Source organism: Arachis ipaensis, chromosome B5 (genome assembly GCF_059453495.1).
Source record: "Arachis ipaensis isolate K30076 ecotype BB chromosome B5, ASM5945349v1, whole genome shotgun sequence".
Lineage (NCBI taxonomy): Eukaryota > Viridiplantae > Streptophyta > Magnoliopsida > Fabales > Fabaceae > Arachis > Arachis ipaensis.
Genome location: NC_142440.1, coordinates 79487052 through 79508841, shown reverse-complemented (window position 1 = coordinate 79508841; position 21790 = coordinate 79487052). Strand labels below are relative to the sequence as shown.

Here is a 21790-nt window from a genome sequence, read left to right as displayed (position 1 = left end):
CTGGCGTGCCACGCTGGTGTGGGAAATTGTGATTCACACTTTTCACAACTCCTTACAACTAACCAGCAAGTGCACTAGGTCGTCCAAGTAATACCTTACGTGAGTAAGGGTTGATCCCACGGAGATTGTCGGCTTGAAGCAAGCTATGGTCATCTTGTAAATCTTAGTCAGGCGGATTCAAATGGTTATGAGTTTTGATAATTAAAATATAAATAAAACATAAAATAAAATAAAGATACTTATGTGATTCATTGGTGGAATTTCAGATAAGCGTGTGAAGATGCTTTGTTGCTTCTGAACCTCTGCTTTCCTATTGTCCTCTTCCAACCATGCACACTCCCTTCCATGGCAAGCTGTAGGATCCTCTCAGTGAAAATGGTCCCCTACGGTTTCTGCACGGCTAATCAACTGTCGGATTTCTCGTCTCGGATGAAAAATACCAGGCACAGCTACCACATGGCTAATCATCTGTCGGTTCTTGCTAGCATCGGAATAGGATCCATTGAACTTTTTGTACACTGTCACTGTGCCCAACATTCGCAGGTTTGAAGCTCGTCACAGTCATCCCTTCCTAGATCCTACTCGGAATACCACAGACAAGGTTTAGACTTTCCGGATCCCAGGAATGGCTATCAATTGGTTCTAGCCTATACCACGAAGATACTAATCTAACGGACTCGGTCCATGTATTTTATATCCAAGAGAATATACTCCATCTATCGTCCAATAACTATGTTGAACATCATGTAGACCGCTTTGTGGTTGTCAGGCACGCGGATCTTGGCTAAGCGAGTAACGAAGATTGGGTGATTGTCGCGGGTCACCCCTTCATTCTGACTTAACTGAATTAAGTACGAGAGTATATCTTGGAGAAGAAGTAGGTGTGAATTGAAAGGAAAACAATAGTACTTGCATTAATTCATGAAGAACAGCAGAGCTCCACACCTTAATCTCTGGGGTGTAGAAACTCCACCGTAGAAAATACATAAGTGAAAAAGGTCTAGGCATGGCCGAATGGCCAGCCTCCAATCCAAGTCTCAGATCTAAAATTGATCAAAAGATTTTAAAATCTGTGAATATAATAGTAAAAAGTGCTATTTATACTAAACTAGTCACTAGGGATTACAGAAAATGAGTAACTAAGTGCAGATAGTGCAGAAATCTACTTCCGGGGCCCACTTGGTATGTGCTTGGGCTGAGTATTGAGTTTTACACGTGCATAGGCTGTTCATGGAGTTAAACGCCAACTTGGGTGCCAGTTTGGGCATTTAACTCAAATTCTGGTGCCAGTTTGGGCATTTTACGCCAGAAAGTTTTAGGCTGGCTTTGGATGCTAGTTTGGGCCATTAAATCTCAGGCAAAGTATGAACTATTATATATTTCTAAGCCCAGGATGTCTACTTTCCAACTCAATTGAGAGCGTGCAAATTGGGCTTCTGAAACTCCAGAAAATCCACTTCGAGTGCAGGAGGGTCAGAATCCAACAACATCTACAGTCCTTTTTCAGCCTCTGAATCAGATTTTTGCTCAGGTCCCTCAATTTCAGCAAAAAAATACCTGAAATTACAGACAAACACACAAACTCATAGTAAAGTCCAGAAATATGATTTTTGCATAAAAACTAATAAAAATATAATAAAAAGTAACTAAAACATACTAAAAACTATGTAAAAATAATGCCAAAAACGGTATAAATTATCCGCTCATCACAACACCAAACTTAAATTGTTGCTTGTCCCCAAGCAACTAAAAACAAAATAGGATAAAAAGAAGAGAATATACAATAAATTCCAAACTTATTAATGAACTTAGTTCTAATTAGATGAGCGGGACTTGTAGCCTTTTTGCTTCTGAACAGTTTTGGCATCTCACTTTATCCTTTGAACTTTAGAATGATTGGCATCCATAGAAACTCAGAATTCAGATAGTGTTATTGATTTTCGTAGTTCAGTATGTTGATTCTTGAACATAGCTACTTTATGAGTCTTGGCCGTGACCCTAAGCACTTTGTTTTCCAGTATTACCACCGGATACATAAATGCCACAGACACAAAACTGGGTGAACCTTTTTAGATTGTGACTCAGCTTTGCTAGAGTCTCCAGTTAGAGGTGCCCGGAGCTCTTAAGCACACTCTTTTTGCTTTGGACCACGACTTTAACTACTCAGTCTCAAGATTTTTACTTGACACCTTCACGCCACAAGCACATGGTTAGGGACAGCTTGATTTAGCCGCTTAGGCCAGGATTTTATTCATTTGGGCTCTCCTATCCATTAATGCTCAAAGCCTTGGATCCTTTTTACCCTTGCCTTTTGGTTTAAAGGGCTACTGGCTTTTTCTGCTTGCTTTTTCTTTTTCTTTCTTTTTTTCTTTTTTTCGCCAATTTTTTTTTGCAAGCTTTGTATTTTTCACTGCTTTTTCTTGCTTCAAGAATCAATTTTATGATTTTTCAGATTATCAACAATATTTCTCCTTTTTCATTGTTCTTTCAAGAGCCAACAATTTTAACATTCATAAACAACAAATTCAAAAATATGCACTGTTCAAGCATTCATTCAGAAAATAAAAAGTATTGCCACCACATTAAAATAATTAAACTAATTTCAAGATAGAATTTGAAATAATGCATTTCTTGTTCTTTTGCAAATAAAAACATTTTTCATTTAAGAAAGGTGAAGGATTCATAGGACATTCATAGCTTTAAGACATAGACACTAGACACTAATGATCATGTAATAAAGACACAAAACATAGACAAAACATAAAGCATAAATTTTGAAAAACAGAAAAATAAGAACAAGGAAATTAAAGAACGGGTCCACCTTAGTGATGGCGGCTAGTTCTTCCTCTTGAAGATCTTATGGAGTGCTTTAGCTCCTCTATGTCTCTTCCTTGCCTTTGTTGCTCCTCCCTCATGGCTCTTTGGTCCTCTCTGATTTCATTGAGAATAATGGAGTGGTCTTGGTGCTCCATCCTTAGTTGTCCCATGTTGGAACTCAATTCTCCTAAGGAGGTATTGATTTGTTCCCAATAGTTTTGTGGAGGAAAGTGCATCCCTTGAGGCATCTCAGGAATTTCTTGATGAGGAATTTCCTCATGCTCTTGTTGTGGTCCATGAGTGGGCTCTCTTGTTTGATCCATCCTCTTTTTAGTGATGGGTTTGTCCTCTTCAATGAGGATGTCTTCCTCTATAACAATTCCAGCTGAATTGCATAGGTTATAGATGAGATGAGGGAAGGCTAACCTTGCCAAAGTAGAGGGTTTGTCCGCCACCTTGTAGAGTTTTAGAGGTATGATCTCATGAACTTCTACTTCCTCTCCAATCATGATACTATGGATCATGATAGCCCGATCTATTGTAACTTCAGACCGGTTGCTAATAGGAATGATAGAGCGTTGGATGAACTCCAACCATCCCCTAGCCACGGGTTTGAGGTCAAGCCTTCTTAATTGAACCGGCTTGCCTCTTGAGTCTCTCTTCTATTGAGCTCCTTCTATACAGATGTCCATGAGGACTTGGTCCAACCTTTGATCAAAGTTGACCCTTCTAGTGAAAGGATGAGGATCTTCTCTCATCATTAGCAAGTTAAATGCCAACCTCATATTTTTCGGACTGAAATCCAAGTAATTCCCCCAAACCATTGTGAGCCAATTCTTGGGGTTTGGGTTCATACTTTGATCATGGTTCTTAGTAATCCATGCATTGGCATAGAACTCTTGAACCATTAAGATTTCGACTTGTTGGATTGGGTTGGTGAGAGCTTTCCAACCTCTTCTTTGAATCTCACGTTGGATCTCCGGATATTCCCCCTTTTTTAGCATGAAGGGGACTTCGGGAATCACTTTTTTCTTGGCCACAACTTCATAAAAGCGGTCTTGATGGACCTTTGAGATGAATCTCTCCATCTTCCATGACTCGGAGGTGGAAGCAATTTCCTTTCCTTTCCTCTTTCTAGATGTTTCTTCGGTCTTAGGTGCCATTAATGGTTATAAAAAAACAAAAAAGCAGAGCTTTTCCCACACCAAACTTAAAAGGTTTGCTCGTTCCCAAGCAAAAGGAGAAAGAAAGGAGTAGAAGAAGAAGAAATGGAGGAGATGGAGGGGAGTAGTGAATTCGGCCAAGCGGGGTTAAGTGTGTATGAGGTGTGAAATTGAAGGTTGTAAGGGGGGTATTTATAGGGTAAGAGAGAGAGAGGGAGTTCGGTTATGTAGGGGTGGGTTTGGGAGGGAAATGCTTTGAATTTGAATGGTGAAGTAGTGGGGTTTATGATGGATGGATGTGAGTGGTGAAGAGAATATGGGGAAGAGGGTAGGATTTGATAGGTGAATGGTGTTTGGGAAAGAGGTATTGATGTGATTGGTCAAGGGTATTTGGGGAAGAGTGTTATGGAAAGGTGTGAAGAGGAGAAAAGAAGAGGTGGGGTAGGTGAGGATCCTGTGGGGTCCACAGATCCTGAGGTGTCAAGGAATTCTGCTCCCTGTACCATTCTGGCGTACAAACGCCCTCTGTGTGCCAATTCTGGCGTTCAACGCCAGCTCTACTACCTTTTCTGGTGTTAAACGCCAGTCTGCTGCCCCTTTCTAGCGTTTAACGCCAGCCAGACACCCTTTTCTGGCATTAAACACCCAGAATGCTGCCAGACTGGGCGTTAAACGCCCATTCTGCTATCCTTACTGGCGTTTAAACACAAGTAAGCCTGTCCCCCAGGGTGTGCTATTTTTTATGCTATTTTTTTATTTTGCTTTAATTCTGCAGTTATTTTTATGACTTCACATGATCATCAACCTAAAAAAAATATAAAATGACAATGGAATATAAATAAATATAATTAAATAACATTGGATTGCCTCCTAACAAGCGCTTCTTTAATGTCAATAGCTTGACAGTGAGCTCTTAGAGAGCTTCACAGAGACTCAGAGCTTAATGGTGGCCTCCCAACCAAACTTAGAAGTTGAGTGTGGGGGCTTTGTTTGACTCTGTATTGAGAGAAGCTTTTCATGCTTCCTCTCCATGGTTACAGAAGAAGATCTTTGAGCCTTAAACACAAGGTAGTCCTCATTCAATTGAAGGACTAACTCTCCTCTGTCCACATCAATCACAGCTCTTGCTGTGGCTAGGAAGGGTCTTCCAAGGATGATGGATTTATCCTTATCCTTCCCAGTGTCTAGGATTATAAAGTCAGCAGGGATGTACAGGCCTTCAACCTTCACTAAGACATCCTCTACAAGTCCATAAGCCTGTTTTCTTGAATTGTTTGCCATCTCTAGTGAGATTCTTGCAGCTTGTACCTCAAAGATCCCTAGTTTCTCCATTACAGAGAGTGGCATGAGGTTTATACTTGAACCAAGGTCACACAGAGCCTTTTTAAAGGTCATAGTGCCTATGACACAGGGTATTAAGAAATTTTTGGGATTCGGTTTCTTCTGAGGTAATTTCTGTTGATCCAAGATATTCAGTTCATTGATGAGCAATGGAGGTTCATCCTCCCAAGTCTCATTACCAAATAACTTGGCATTCAGCTTCATGATTGCTCTTAGATACTGAGCAACTTGCTCTTCAATAATATCTTCATCCTCTTCAGAGGAAGAATACTCATCAGAGCTCATGAATGGCAACAGTAAGTTCAGTGGAATCTCTATGGTCTCTATATGAGCCTCAGATTCCTTTGGTTCCTCATTAGGGAACTCCTTAGTGGTCAGTGGACATCCATTGAGGTCTTCCTCACTGGAAATCACTGCCTCTTTCTCCTCTATAGGTTCGGCCATGTTGGGTATATTTATGGCCTTGCACTCTCTTTTTGGATTCTCTTCTGTATTGCTTGGGAGAGTACTATGAGGGATTTCAGTAACTCTTTTACTCAGTTGACCCACTTGTGCCTCCAAATTCTGATGGAGGACCTTGTTTTAGTCATGAAACTGAGAGTGGTCTTGGATAGATCAGAGACTACGGTTGCTAAGTCAGAGAGGCTCTGCTTATAATTAATTCTCTGTCTGTTGCTCAGAAGATGATGGAAAAGGCTTGCTATTGCCAAATCTATTCCTCCCACCATTATTATTATTATTGAAGCCTTGATTAGGCTTCTGCTGATCCTTCCATGAGAAATTAGGATGATTCCTCCATGAAGGATTATAGGTGTTTCCATAGGATTCTCCCATGTAATTCACCTCTTCCATTGTAGGATTCTCAAGGTCATAAGTTTCTTCTTCAGAGGAGGGTTCTTTAGTACTGCAGGATGCAGCTTGCATTCCAGTCAGACTCTGAGAAATCATATTGACTTGCTGAGTCAATATTTTATTCTGAGCCAATATGGCATTCAGAGTATCAATCTCAAGAACTCTTTTCTTCTGAGTCATCCCATTATTCATAGGATTTCTTTCAGAAGTATACATGAACTGGTTATTTGCAACCATTTCAATGAGTTCCTGGGCTTCTGTAGGCATCTTCTTCAGATGAAGAGATCCACCAGCAGAGTGATCCAATGACATCTTGGACAATTCAGACAGACCATCATAGAATATACATAAGATGCTCCAATTTGAAAGAATGTCAGAAGGACACCTTCTAATCAATTGCTTGTATCTTTCCCAAGCTTCATAGAGGGATTCACCTTCCTTCTGTCTGAAGGTTTGGACTTCCACTCTAAGTTTAGTCAATTTTTGAGGTGGAAAGAATTTGGCCAAAAAAGCATTGACCAACTTTTCCCAAGAGTTCAGGCTTTCTTTAAGTTGTGAGTCCAACCATATCCCAGCTCTGTCTCTTATAGCAAAGGGGAAAAGCATAAGTCTGTAGACCTCAAGATTAACCCCATTGGTCTTAACAGTGTCACAGATTTGCAAGAATTTAGCTAAGAACTGATGAGTATCTTCTAATGGATGTCCAAGAAACTTGCAATTCTGCTGCATTAGAGAAACTAATTTAGGCTTAAGCTCAAAGTTGTTTGCTCCAATTGTAGGAATCGAGATGCTTCTTCCATAGAAGTTGGAAGTTGGTGCAGTAAAGTCACCAAGCACCTTCCTTGCATCTCCACCATTGTTGTTATTTTCGGCTGCCATGTCTTCTTCTTTTTCGAAAATTTCTGTTAGGTCCTCTCCAGAGTTTTGTGCTTTAGCTTATCTTAACTTCCTCTTTAGAGTCCTTTCAGGTTCAGGATCAGCTTTAACAAGAATATTCTTATCCTTGTTCCTGCTCATATGAAAAAGGAGAGAACAGAAAAGAAGAGGAATCCTCTATGTCAAAGTATAGAGATTCCTTTCTGTGAGTAGAAGAATAGAAGAAATAGAATGAAGAAGGGAGAAGAAGAAAAATTCGAACACAGAGAGAGGGAGAGGGTTTGAATTTTAAGAAGAAGAGAAGTATTAGTAATTAAATAAAATAAATAGAAAGAGATGAGAGAGAGAGTATTCGAATTTTAAAAAAAGAGGGAGAAGAAAAATATTTTTGTTTTTTATTTTAGTTATGAGTTAGAATTCGAATTTAAGAAGGAAAATAAAATAAAATTAGAAATTAAAACAATTTGTTAATGAAAAAGAATTTTGAAAAAGTGGTGAGGGATTTTCAAAAATTAGAGAGAGAAAACTAGTTAGGTGGTTTTGAAAAAGATAAGAAATAGTAAAACAAACAAGAAGTCAAATAGTTAATTGAAAGAGATTTGAAAATCAATTTTAAAAAGATAGGAAGTTAGAAAAAGATTTTGAAATTAAGTTTTGAAAAAGATATGATTGAAATCTATTTTGAGAAATATTTGAAAAGGAAATTAAAAAGATTTGATTTTGAAAATTAAAGTTAATGACTTGACTAACAAGAAACTAAAAGATATGATTCTAGAATTTAAAGTTTGTCCTTTAGCCATTTGATAGAGAAGTGTTAAAATGGTTGGATGTGGTTTTGGGAATTTTGGTAAAATGTCAATGTGTGAGTTGAGGATGGCTTGTTGTTGATTTTGGTACATTTTGAATGATTTCAAAGAGAAGGGTTGAAATTGGCATGTTTTGATTAATTTTGAAAAGAGTTGAAAGTGGCTTGTTTTGAAAATGGCACTTTGTGGTTTTGAATGAAAACATGGTTTTTGGGCATACTTTGACAGGACATAACTTGGACTACGGATCTCTAATTTTTGCCAAATCTGTTTAGAAATGAAATTGGATCCGGGATGTCCATGCCGTTCGAAGAACGGGTGAAAAATGATTTCAAATGAGAGAGTTATGACCGTCGGAAGATTGGGGGTTGAATTTGTGAATTCTGCAGTTTTTAACTTAGAAAATTTTTAGCAGAATGACCCCCCGCGCGTAGGCGCACTTGGCGCGTACGCGCCGTTCTTCCAGGAAGCGCCATCCTCGCATGCGCGTGATGTGCGCGGGCGCGCCGAATGTGCTGCACCCAATGCCCAGCCATTTTCCCGAGAGTTGTGCCAAAGTTGTGCCAGTTTTGTGCCTGGGGCGCAAAAGTACCCACGCGTACGCGTGGCTGACGCGTGCGCGCCGTTTGGCTAATTTTCAACCCACGCGTTCGCGCGTATGACGCTTGCGCGTCGATGAGTTTTAAGGCCATCCACGCGTGCGCGTGGAGTGCGCGTACGCGTGGCCCTGTTTTCATCCCAAAGTTGATTTTTGAGTTTTAAAAGCCAAACTTCATACTTCTAATCCTCCGATCTCACCACTTATGTCTTAAATCATTATGATATGCCTAGCATGAGGAAAAGGGCTAGTGAATGTGGTAACTTGCGAGTGAAGCAAGGGAAAAATGAATGACCCATGAGGATCAAAGATGATTATGTGAGATGTGGAGGATGGCGGTGGAAGTGCTTGTTATGCCTTGGGCCGAATGGCCGTAATTGTTAATGAATTAGCTGGTTATGGATTTAACCATGAGCCGGATGGCTGGATTATGCCGTGTGGCGGCGGAGCCATGTTTATGGCTAAGTATAAATGCATATATGTTGTTGAATGAATTGTGAATGTTTGCACTTCCACCATTGGAGATGAGGGTTTCCCTGGGTAGTAGCAATGGCTAGCCACCATGTGCTCCAGGTTGAGACTCGAAGCTCTGTTAACCCAATGTCGTAAGTGTGGCCGGGCACTGTGAAAGGCCCGGATGAGCTCGCCCCCGTAAATATTCACCAATGATGGTGATGGATAAATATTCACCAGTGAGGGTGATGGATATGGATCATGATTATGATCAAGTTTATGATGAGTATAACTCGAGTTGGGGATGCACAACAGAGGGACAGTCCAATGGTTAGCTACCAGGACTTGTCGGGTTGGTTCTATAACCGACAGATGATATCATCAGCCACTAGGGACAGGCATGCATCATAAGCATACTACATGAATTGTTTGAGATTGCCTATTTGACTGCATATTACTTGCTAATTGCCTAAATGCCTTATCTGTTCCTATTTGTAAATCTCTTGTCTGATATAACTGTGTTTGCTATATTATACTCCTGCTGGTGGTTGGGAGGTCTGAAGGAATTGGAAAGGGAAGTATTAGTTAGACTGAAGAATCTTTAGTCAGTTGCCACTTACGGTTTAGCTTGTTTATAAGCTTTGATATTATCTGGGGGAAGTTCTAGGATTGCCTTCGGCTTTCCTCTATTATTATGTATTATATATGTGGAAGCTGTTACCATGCTGGGGACCTCTGGTTCTCACCCATGCGGATTTTGTGGTTTTCAGATGCAGGACGCGAGGCTTCTCGTTGAGGCATGCTGGAGACTTCTAGATTAGCGAAGATCCTTTGTTCTCGGGACTCTGTTTTGGTTTATATATCTTGTTTAGATACTTTTATCTCCATTAAATAATACAAACTGTGATGACTCCTTCTAGAGGGGATTTTTGGAGAATAGGTTTTCTGTATTTGTGTCCCTTTGGGTTTCCTTTGGGGTTTTCTTATTTTATCATATGTATATATTGCTATGCTCGGACCGGTTCTCTTCGCAGCCGGATTTTGAGTCTTGATATTCTTGTTTTTGACACTCTTTATATATATGATCTCGCGTTAGCTTATCCCGGTTCGTTACGTTGTCGATCGGAGTGTTGCCCGTTCGAGTTACGGTTTTTGTTTACCCCCTTTTTCTACAAAGGCTCCTAGTTATAATCAATTATTCATACTACTATACGTACTAAAATTTTGTTTTAGAGGTCGTAATACCTTGCCATCTCTGAATTATGACTTAAGCATAAGACTCTGTATGGTAGGGTGTTACATTATGGTATCAGAGCAGTTCGTTCCTATAGAGCCTGAGGAATGGACTGACTATGCTTTTGTGCATTCTCTGTATGTGTGTTATGTGCTGTTAGTATATCTACTTGATATAGTTAGCATAAACGTTCATGAGCATGCATTTGGGACTTTGAAGCACTAGACTTCCGATATTGAGACTGATCAACTTAATATCGATTGTTTGATGTGTATAGGAACCAGATGGCGCCTCGTGGACACGGTAGAGGCCGTGGGAGAGGTCGTACTAATACTCGTGCGCCGGAGACTAACCCTAATGACCCGGTGAACTTTATGACTGCGTTGGAGAATATGGCTGCTGCTATGCAAGCCACTGCTGAGGCTCTTGGTCAACAGATGAACAACCATGGTAATGACGGAGGTGGAGTTCAGGGTCCGATGACACTGGCGAACTTTTTGAAGGTTAATCCACCGAAGTTCAAGGGAACTACTAGCCCGACTGAAGCCGATACGTGGTTTCAAGCCATGGAATGAGCACTGCAAGCGCAGGTGGTACCTGAAGGGTAGCGTGTAGAGTTCGCTACCTATTTGCTCACTGGGGAAGCGTCGCATTGGTGGCAAGGAATCCGACGCCTCCTGCAGCAGGGCGATGATTATATCACCTGGAATGTCTTCCAAGAGGAGTACTATAAGAAGTACTTTCCGACTTCTGCTAGGATGGCCAAGGAGCTTGAATTGTTGCAGCTGAAGCAGGGTACTATGTCCGTATCTGAGTATACTGACAAGTTTGAGGAGCTGTTCAGATTCTCTCGTATGTGTCAAGGGACTCCGGTGGAATATGAGGAATGGAAGTGTGTTAAGTATGAAGGAGGACTCTGGAGCGATATTTTCAGTTCAGTGGGACCAATGGAGATTAGGACTTTCTCCGAGTTGGTGAACAAGTGTAGGGTTGCTGAAGAGTGTGTGAAGAGGGCAGCCACTGAGAAAGGAAATCACAAGGGATCATTTCCACAAAACCGAGGAAAGAGCTTTGCACCTAGAGGTCCGCCCTTCAAGAGGGGAGGTTCTTTTAGGAGGCCCAACAACAACTACTCCCAAGGGAAAAGGTTTGGGAAGCAGCCTCAGAATGATCAAGCTTGTACTAGGTGTGGAAGTCACCATCCGGGAGTACCATGCAAGGCCGGATGGGGTTTGTGCTACAATTGTGGAAAGGCGGGGCATAAAGCCGCAAGTTGTTCGGAGAAGCAAAAGCTAGGTGCTGGGAAAGCACAACAGACTGGTCGGGTGTTCACCACCTTAGCTGTGGGTGCAGAGGGATCCGAGACACTCATTCGAGGTAACTGTGAAATGACTGGTCAAACTTTAAATGCTTTATTTGATTCGGGAGCATCGCATTCATTTATTGCATTTGAGAAAGCCCATGAGTTAGGGTTGAAGATCGTAACCTTAGGTTATGACTTAAAAGTGTATAATGCTACCCATGAAGCCATGGTAACTAGACTAGGATGCCCGAAAGTTTCGTTTAGGTTCAAGCAGCGTGATTTTGTCCATAATCTAATCTGCTTACCGATGATCGGTCTTGATCTTATCTTGGGATTGGACTGGTTATCCGAAAACCATGTCCTGCTTGATTGTTCTACAAAGTCGGTGTACTTTATGCCGGAGGATACAGAAGGGCCGGTCGTGGTGAATAATTATTACTTGAATTCGATGATGGTGAACTGTTCTGGAATCGAATGTTAGGGTATCCTGTTGTTAACCGCTGGTGTTTCGGGTGATGATCAAAAGTTGGATCAGATTCCGGTAGTGTGTGAGTTTCCGGAAGTGTTTCCCGATGATATTGAGGAATTTCTACCTAACCGAGAGGTTGAGTTTGCTATTGAATTGGTGCCTGGGGCGGGACCAATCTCAAGTTCTCCTTATAGGATGTCACCATTAGAGATGGCCGAGCTAAAGTCTCAGTTAGAGGAATTATTGGGTAAGAACTTTATCCGACCAAGTGTTTCCCCGTGGGGTGCTTCAGTGTTACTGGTAAAGAAGAAAGATGGAAGTATGCGACTCTGTGTGGATTACAGGCAGCTGAACAAGGTCACCATAAAGAATAAGTACCCATTGCCGAGAATTGATGATCTCATGGATCAGTTACAAGGAGCTGGGGTTTTCTCTAAGATCGATTTGCGATCCGGTTATCACCAGATAAGGGTGAGGGGTGAGGATATCCCTAAGACTGTTTTCAGGACTCGTTATGGTCATTACGAGTATAGTGTAATGTCTTTTGGGTTGACGAACACTCCTGCAATGTTTATGGATTACATGAATAGAGTATTCCGTCCGTTTCTGGATAAATTCGTTGTTGTCTTCATTGACGATATACTGATTTACTCCAAGACTGAAGAAGAGCATGCAGAACACTTGCGGACCGTGTTGCAGATTCTAAAGGAGAAGAAACTCTATGAGAAATTGTTTAAGTGTGAGTTTTGGAAGGATGAGGTGAAGTTTTTGGGTCACGTGGTGAGTAAGAAGGGAATAGCCGTAGATCCAACTAAGGTAGAAGCTGTGATGGATTGGAAGCAACCAACCACAGTAACTGAGATAAGGAGTTTTCTGGGTTTAGCTGGCTATTACCGAAGGTTCATCAAAGGCTTTTCGCAATTAGCTTTGTCGTTGACAAAGTTAACTCGCAAAGACACTCCGTTTGTTTGGAATCCTGAGTGCGAGGAGAGCTTTCAGGCATTGAAGAAAAAGTTGACCACTGCACCTGTGTTAGTGTTACCTGAGCCGAACGAACGATTTGAAGTGTACTGCGATGCCTCACTAAAGGGTTTAGGATGCGTGCTGATGCAGCATCATAATGTGGTGGCGTATGCCTCACGACAGGTAAGACCTCACGAAGTTAGTTACCCTACGCACGACTTGGAACTCACTGCGGTTGTGTTTGCCTTGAAGGTGTGGAGACATTATCTCTATGGGGTTAAGTTCCAAGTCTTCTCTGATCACAAGAGCTTGAAATATCTCTTTGATCAAAAAGAGCTTAATATGAGGCAAAGGAGGTGGATGGAATTGTTGAAAGACTATGACTTTGAGTTAAATTACCATCTTGGAAAAGCGAATATAGTGGCGGATGCGTTAAGTCGGAAGTCGTTATATGCGGCTTGGATGATGCTTCAAGAGGAGAAGTTGCTCAAGGGATTCGAGAGTCTAAAAATTGGTGTTTGAGAAGTATCTGGAACCTTGTGTTTGAGCCGATTAGAAATCTCAAGTGACTTTAAGTCCGAACTCCTAAAGGCTCATGAAAACGATGAAGCGTTATGGAAGGTGTTACCGGCTATCGAGCAAGGAAAACAGTGGAGAATGTCGGAAGAAAAAGACGGGTTATGAAGATTCAAGGGTAGGATCATTGTGCCGAATGTTGGCACTTTGAGGCAAGATATCTTAAAGGAGGCACACAAAAGCGGATTCTCCATTCACCCGGGAAGTACTAAGATGTACCATGACTTAAAGGCGATGTTTTGGTGGCTGGGTATGAAGAATGATGTAGCGGAATATGTTTCAAAGTGCTTAACTTGTCAAAAGGTAAAGATTGAACATCAAAGACCTTCCGGGATGTTGCAACCTTTAGAGGTTCCGCAATGGAAGTGGGAAAGTATTACAATGGACTTTGTGTCGGAATTGCCAAGGACTAGGACTGGTTTTGATGCTATCTGGGTGATTGTGGACCGACTGACGAAGTCAGCTCACTTTTTGCCCATTCGGATGACTTACACCCTTGAGGAGCTAGCACGGTTATACATAAAGGAGATTGTGAGACTTCATGGTGTACCTGCTACTATAATCTCTGATAGAGATTCTCGTTTCACTTCGAGGTTCTGGGGTGCATTTCAGAAAGCTTTTGGAACCCGATTAAGCTTGAGTACAGCTTACCATCCTCAAACAGATGGTCAATCCGAGAGGACGATCCACACACTAGAGGATATGTTGAGAGCTTGTGTTTTGGACCAACCGGCGAGTTGGGATCGGTATATGCCGTTAGTGGAGTTTGCATACAATAATAGTTACCATGCGAGCATTAGAATGGCTCCGTATGAGGCGTTGTATGGGAGGAAATGTCAATCTCCGCTATGTTGGTATGAAGCTAGAGAGAAAGGCTTGTTGGGGCCGGAGATGATAGCTGAGACCACTGAACAAGTGAAGAATATCCGAGATAGGATGCTTACGGCGCAGAGTCGGCAAAAGAGTTACGCCGATCAGAGGCAGAAGCCCTTGGAATTTGAGGAAGGAGATCATGTTTTCCTTAAGGTTACTCCGACCACAGGAATAGGTAGAGCGATTAAAGCGAAGAAGTTGAATCCTCGATACATTGGTCCATTTCAGATCCTGGAGAGGATTGGACCGGTGGCATATCGAATGGCTCTACCACCTCATCTTTTGAACCTGCACGACGTGTTTCACGTGTCGCAGCTTCGGAAGTACACCCCTGATGCTAGCCATGTGTTAGAACCCGAATCGGTTCAGTTAAGGGAAGATTTGACGCTTCCAGTGGCTCCAGTCAGAATTGATGATACTAGTATCAAACGGTTTCATGGAAAGGAGGTTTCATTAGTCAAAGTGGGCAACTTGAGTCGGAGATGCGAACGGATTATCCGCACTTATTCTCAGGTAATTGAATTTGAATTTTGTGGGCAAAATTCCCAATTAGGTGGGTAGAATGTAATACCCGGTTAATTAACGGCTAATTAACCCATAAATGAGAATTTATTCTAGAAAGCTAAAAATGTTATTTTTTATGGCTAAATGTGATAGAGGAGTTTGAGACGAGAATTTCGGTACCAATTTTATAGAAAACGGACCAAGATTAGGCCGAACGGGCCAAACCGGGCCAACCGGACCCAAAGTGGGCCCTTGGCCCAACTAAACTAAACTAAAACCCTAGTTTTCAGCACTCTCTCTCCTCACACAACACTCATACACGCTGAAAATTGAAGAGAGGGGAGGAAGAACACTCTCTCAAGTTCTTTCTCTCACTTGATCTTCAAACCACCATAACTTTTGATCTAGAGCTCCGATTGCCGCTCTGTTTACGGCCACGCGTTCACCGCGAAGAGCTCTACAAAACCCATACAATCAATTTTGAGGTAAGCCACGTTTTACTGTTCGAAATTCCAGCCCTTGATTTCGAGTTTCATGAGCAAAAATGTTGAGATTTTGGGTTCTTTGATGTTATAGGACCCAACTCTCTTGAAGGAGAAGGTTAATCTTGTCTCCTTGGACCTTGGGTGTGGTAAGATTCTCAACCCTAGTGTAATTTGTTGTTCTATGAGGTTTGGGCATTGAGATGTTGTGTATGGGTATGATGATTGTGGCTTAGGTTGTGTATATGTGAATATTGGAGCTTGATTGGTGATTTTGGAAAGCTTGGAAGAGGGTTTTGTGTGACAAAATCTGTTCTTGGAGGTGTTGAGACCTTGAGAGCTTGAGGAAAAGTGGTTTGGAAGTGCTCCGGTTGAGCTTGGGAAATCGGCTAAGGTATGGTTTCGGTTTCCCGTATCTAATATGTAATGTGGTAGGAAATACTTAGGCTAGAGGCCCTAAGATAGGCATTGAATTGTTGGTGTTGTTGAATGGTTGAGATATATGATGTGTTCATATATGTGATTATGAATATTGATGCCTTGATTGTGTGATATATAAGAAATGCATGTTGTGATATATGCTTGATGGATGATTAAGGTTGAATTGGTGGGTGGTACCATGTTGATGGTGAGTATGATGTTGATTATGTATAGTGATTGTTGATTGAAAATGGCATTGTTGGAAAATTGGGATGAGGAAGGATGTATGACGTGATATTGTGTTTGTCCTTTAGCCATTTGATAGAGAAGTGTTAAAATGGTTGGATGTGGTTTTGGGAATTTTGGTAAAATGTCAATGTGTGAGTTGAGGATGGCTTGTTGTTGATTTTGGTACATTTTGAATGATTTCAAAGAGAAGGGTTGAAATTGGCATGTTTTGATTGATTTTGAAAAGAGTTGAAAGTGGCTTGTTATGAAAATGGCACTTTGTGGTTTTGAATGAAAACATGGTTTTTGGGCATACTTTGACAGGACATAACTTGGACTACGGATCTCTAATTTTTGCCAAATCTGTTTAGAAATGAAATTGGATCCGGGATGTCCATGCCGTTCGAAGAACGGGTAAAAAATGATTTAAAATGAGAGAGTTATGACCGTCGGAAGATTGGGGGTTGAATCTGTGAATTCTGCAGTTTTTAACTTAGAAAATTTTTAGCAGAATGATCCCCCGCGCGTAGGCGCACTTGGCACGTACGCGCCGTTCTTCCAGGAAGCGCCATCCTCGCATGCGCGTGATGTGCGCGGGCGCGCCGAATGTGCTGCACCCAATGCCCAGCCATTTTCCCGAGAGTTGTGCCAAAGTTGCGCCAAAGTTGTGCCAGTTTTGTGCCTAGGGCGCAAGAGTACCCACGCGTACGCGTGGCTGACGCGTGCGCGCCGTTTGGCTAATTTTCAACCCACGCGTTCGCGCGTATGACGCTTGCGCGTCGATGAGTTTTAAGGCCATCCACGCGTGCGCGTGGAGTGCGCGTACGCGTGGCCCTGTTTTCATCCCAAAGTTGATTTTTGAGTTTTAAAAGCCAAACTTCATACTTCTAAGCCTCCGATCTCACCACTTATGTCTTAAATCATTATGATATGCCTAGCATGAGGAAAAGGGCTAGTGAATGTGGTAACTTGCGAGTGAAGCAAGGGAAAAATGAATGATCCATGATGATCAAAGATGATTATGTGAGATGTGGAGGATGGCGGTAGAAGTGCTTGTTATGCCATGGGCCGAATGGCCGTAATTGTTAATGAATTGGCTGGTTATGGATTTAACCGTGAGCCGGATGGCTGGATTATGCCGTGTGGCGGCGGAGCCATGTTTATGGCTAAGTATAAATGCATATATGCTGTTGAATGAATTGTGAATGTTTGCACTTCCACCATTGGAGATGAGGGTTTCCCTGGGTAGTAGCAATGGCTAGCCACAATGTGCTCCAGGTTGAGACTCGAAGCTCTGTTAACCCAATGTCGTAAGTGTGGCCGGGCACTGTGAAAGGCCCGGATGAGCTCGCCCCCGTAAATATTCACCAATGATGGTGATGGATAAATATTCACCAATGAGGGTGATGGATATGGATCATGATTATGATCAAGTTTATGATGAGTATAACTCGAGTTGGGGATGCACGACAGAGGGACAGTCCAATGGTTAGCTACCAGGACTTGTCGGGTTGGTTCTATAACCGACAGATGATATCATCAGCCACTAGGGACAGGCATGCATCATAAGCATACTACATGAATTGTTTGAGATTGCCTATTTGACTGCATATTACTTGCTAATTGCCTAAATGCCTTATCTGTTCCTATTTGTAAATCTCTTGTCTGATATAACTGTGTTTGCTATATTATACTCCTGCTGGTGGTTGGGAGGTCTGAAGGAATTGGAAAGGGAAGTATTAGTTAGACTGAAGAATCTTTAGTCAGTTGCCACTTACGGTTTAGCTTGTTTATAAGCTTTGATATTATCTGGGGGAAGTTCTAGGATTGCCTTCGGCTTTCCTCTATTATTATGTATTATATATGTGGAAGCTGTTACCATGCTGGGGACCTCTGGTTCTCACCCATGCGGATTTTGTAGTTTTCAGATGTAGGACGCGAGGCTTCTCGTTGAGGCATGCTGGAGACTTCTGGATTAGCGAAGATCCTTTGTTCTCGGGACTCTGTTTTGGTTTATATATCTTGTTTAGATACTTTTATCTCCATTAAATAATACAAACTGTGATGACTCCTTCTAGAGGGGATTTTTGGAGAATAGGTTTTCTGTATTTGTGTCCCTTTGGGTTTCCTTTGGGGTTTTCTTATTTTATCATATGTATATATTGCTATGCTCGGACCGGTTCTCTTCGCAGCCGGATTTTGAGTCTTGATATTCTTGTTTTTGACACTCTTTATATATATGATCTCGCGTTAGCTTATCCCGGTTCGTTACGTTGTCGATCGGAGTGTTGCCCGTTCGAGTTACGGTTTTTGTTTACCCCCATTTTCTACAAAGGCTCCTAGTTATAATCAATTATTCATACTACTATACGTACTAAAATTTTGTTTTAGAGGTCGTAATACCTTGCCATCTCTGAATTATGACTTAAGCATAAGACTCTGTATGGTAGGGTGTTACAGAAAGTAACAAACTTGAAATTTTTGAATCAAAACATTAATTGTTAGCACTAATTTCGAAAATTATGAAATAAAATAAGAAAAAGATTTTGAAAAATTTATTTTGAAGAATTTTCGAAAAACAGGAAAGAAAAATGAAAATGATTTAATTTTTGAAAAAGATTTAAAAAGATAGAATTTTTAAATTGAAATTTTGACTTGACTAGCAAGAAACAACTAAATTTTGAAAATTTTTTACTAAGTAAACCCAAAATTTCGAAATTTATAAGTAAAATAAGGAAAGATATTATTTTTTATTTTTTGAATTAAAGAAGAGAGAGAAAAAGATATCATTTTGTTGTTTTTCTCTTTTTTTTTAATTAAACAGCAAAAATGAAACAAAACATAAAAATTTAAGATCAAAACAATAAATGCATGCAAGAACACTTTGAATATCAAGATGAACACCAAGAACACTTTGAAGATCAAGATAAACATCAAGAACATATTTTTGAAAATTTTTAAGAAAAGAAACACATGCAAGACACTAAACTTAGAAATTTTTAATGTTAGGATACTATGAATTCGAAAATGCACAAGAAAAACAAGAAAAGACACAAAACAAGAAAATTCAAAGATCAAACAAGGAAAATCATCAAGAACAACTTGAAGATCAATGAAGAACACCATGCATATATTTTCGAAAATCAAAGAAAAATTAAAACATGCAATTGACACCAAACTTGAAATTTGACACAAGACTCAAACAAGAAACACAATTTTTTGGTTTTATGATTTTATTAATTTTTTTGTATTTTTTGAAAATTATTTTGGAAGAAGAAAATAAAGAAATTCAAAATTTTTAATAAGAATTCCAGGATTCATGCAATGTTAGTCTAAAGCTTCGGTCCAAAAGAATTAGACATGGCCAATGGCCAGCCAAGCTTCAGCATAGAATTGTGAATAACAATCCAAAGGCTCATGCAATGTTACTCTAAAGCTTCGATCCAAAAGAGTTAGACATGGCCTAAATGGCCAGCCAAGCTTTAACATAACACATACAACCATGTCCATTTTACAATGGAAGGTGGAAACCTCAGTCCAAGAGATTAGACATGCCTTAACAGCCAGCCAGGTTTCACCATATCTTATGAAGCTCTAGAATTCATTCTTAAAAATTCTGAAGAACATAAAATAATATATTATTTTTTTGAATTTTTCAACAACTAAAATTTTTATTTATTTTTTTTGTATTTATATTTTTTTCGAAATAATAAAAAAAATAAAAATTAAAAAGCTTAAACATAAAATAAAAGTACATAATCTAAGCAACAAGATGAACCGTCAGTTGTCCAAACTCGAACAATTCCTGGCAACGGCACCAAAAACTTGGTGTGGGAAATAGTCATTCACACTTTTCACAACTCCGCACAACTAACCAGCAAGTGCACTGGGTCGTCCAAGTAATACCTTACGTGAGTAAGGGTCGATCCCACGGAGATTGTCGGCTTAAAGCAAGCGATGGTCATCTTGTAAATCTTAGTCAGGCGGATTCAAATGGTTATGAGTTTTGATAATTAAAATATAAATAAAACATAAAATAAAATAAAGATACTTATGTGATTCATTGGTGGAGATTTCAGATAAGCGTGTGAAGATGCTTTGTTGCTTCTGAACCTCTGCTTTCCTATTGTCCTCTTCCAACCATGCGCACTCCCTTCCATGGCAAGCTGTAGGATCCTCTCAGTGAAAATGGTCCTCTACGGTTTCTGCACGGCTAATCAACTGTCGGATTTCTCATCTCGGATGAAAAATGCCAGGCACAGCTACCGCATGGCTAATCATCTGTCGGTTCCTGCTAGCATCGGAATAGGATCCATTGATCCTTTTGCACACTGTCACTGTGCCCAACTTTCGCATGTTTGAAGCTTGACACAGTCATCCCTTTCCAGATCCTACTCGGAATACCACAGACAAGGTTTAGACTTTCCGAATCCCAGGAATGGCTACCAATCGGTTCTAGCCTATACCACGAAGATACTAATCTCACGGACTCGGTCCGTGTATTAGATATCCAAGAGAATATACTCCAGCTGTCGTCCAATAACTATGTTGAACATCATGTAGACCGCTTTGTGGTTGTCAGGCACGCGGATCTTGGCTAAGCGAGTAACGAAGATTGGGTGATTGTCGCGGATCACCCCTTCATTCTGACTTAACTGAATTAAGTACGAGAGTATATCTTGGAGAAGAAGTAGGTGTGAATTGAAAGGAAAACAATAGTACTTGCATTAATTCATGAAGAACAGCAGAGCTCCACACCTTAATCTATGGGGTGTAGAAATTCCACCATAGAAAATACATAAGTGAAAAAGGTCTAGGCATGGCCAAATGGCCAGCCTCCAATCCAAGTCTCAGATCTAAAATTGATCAAAATATTTTAAAGTCTGCGAATACAATAGTAAAAAGTGCTATTTATACTAAACTAGTCACTAGGGATTTCAGAAAATGAGTAACTAAGCGCAGATAGTGCAAAAATCCACTTCTGGGGCCCACTTGGTGTGTGCTTGCGCTGAGCATTGAGCTTTACACGTGCATAGGCTGTTCTTGGAGTTAAACGCCAGCTTGGGTGCCAGTTTGGGTGTTTAACTCCAATTCTGGTGCCATGCCCAGGACTCAAGTGGAACAACCATGATGATGGTTTGGGCTCACAAGCTTGGCGTGCCACGCCCATAATACCAAGTGGCACGCCCATTCAAGCTGCTCCTTCCCTTCTCCTCTGGACGATTGTACTGGCATGCCACGCCTTAGACCTGGTGTGCCACGCCCTTATAAGTGTGACAAGAGCCTTCTCTGGCCACTTCAACTAGTGTGCCACGCCTTCGACCTGGCATGCCATGCCCAGCTTGGAAGATAGAACCAGCGTGCCACGCCCACCTTGGCGTGCCACGCCCATTGTTTGAACTTTGGAGATCCTTCTTCTGGATAAGATGACTGGCGTGCCACGCCTGGCCTTGGCGTGCCACGCCCATTATAGTTCTTCAAAACCCCTCTCTGGTCAGAATGCCTGGCATGCCATGCCCAGCAGTGGCCTGCCACGCCCATTGTGAGGTTCAAGGATTCTTCTCGGGAAAGAATAGTTGGCGTGCCACGCCCATAGTGAAGCTCAGTAATCCCTCTTTTAGAAAATAAAGTTGGCGTGCCACGCCCATTATTGAGCTTGGAGTTCCCTCTCTAGTCATTATAACTGGTGTGCCACGCATATAGTGGATCTTGGAAAACCTTCTCTGGACATTCTGCCTGGCATGCCACGCCCAACAATGGCGTGCCACGCCCTGTCAAAGATCCTGGCATTTGCTTGAAGTGGCATGCCCTACTCACACGCCCAGTACTTTT

General features: G+C 41.2%; 1 non-coding gene across 1 annotated transcript; it reads left to right on the top strand.

Annotated features, from left to right (window-relative positions):
- The first annotated feature begins 6540 nt into the window (after nucleotides 1–6540).
- LOC148564722 (small nucleolar RNA R71) lies at nucleotides 6541–6647 on the top strand. Its single transcript, XR_015885191.1, has one exon. It is a non-coding gene; the product is annotated as a small nucleolar RNA R71 (small nucleolar RNA).
- Nucleotides 6648–21790: the final 15143 nt, after the last annotated feature.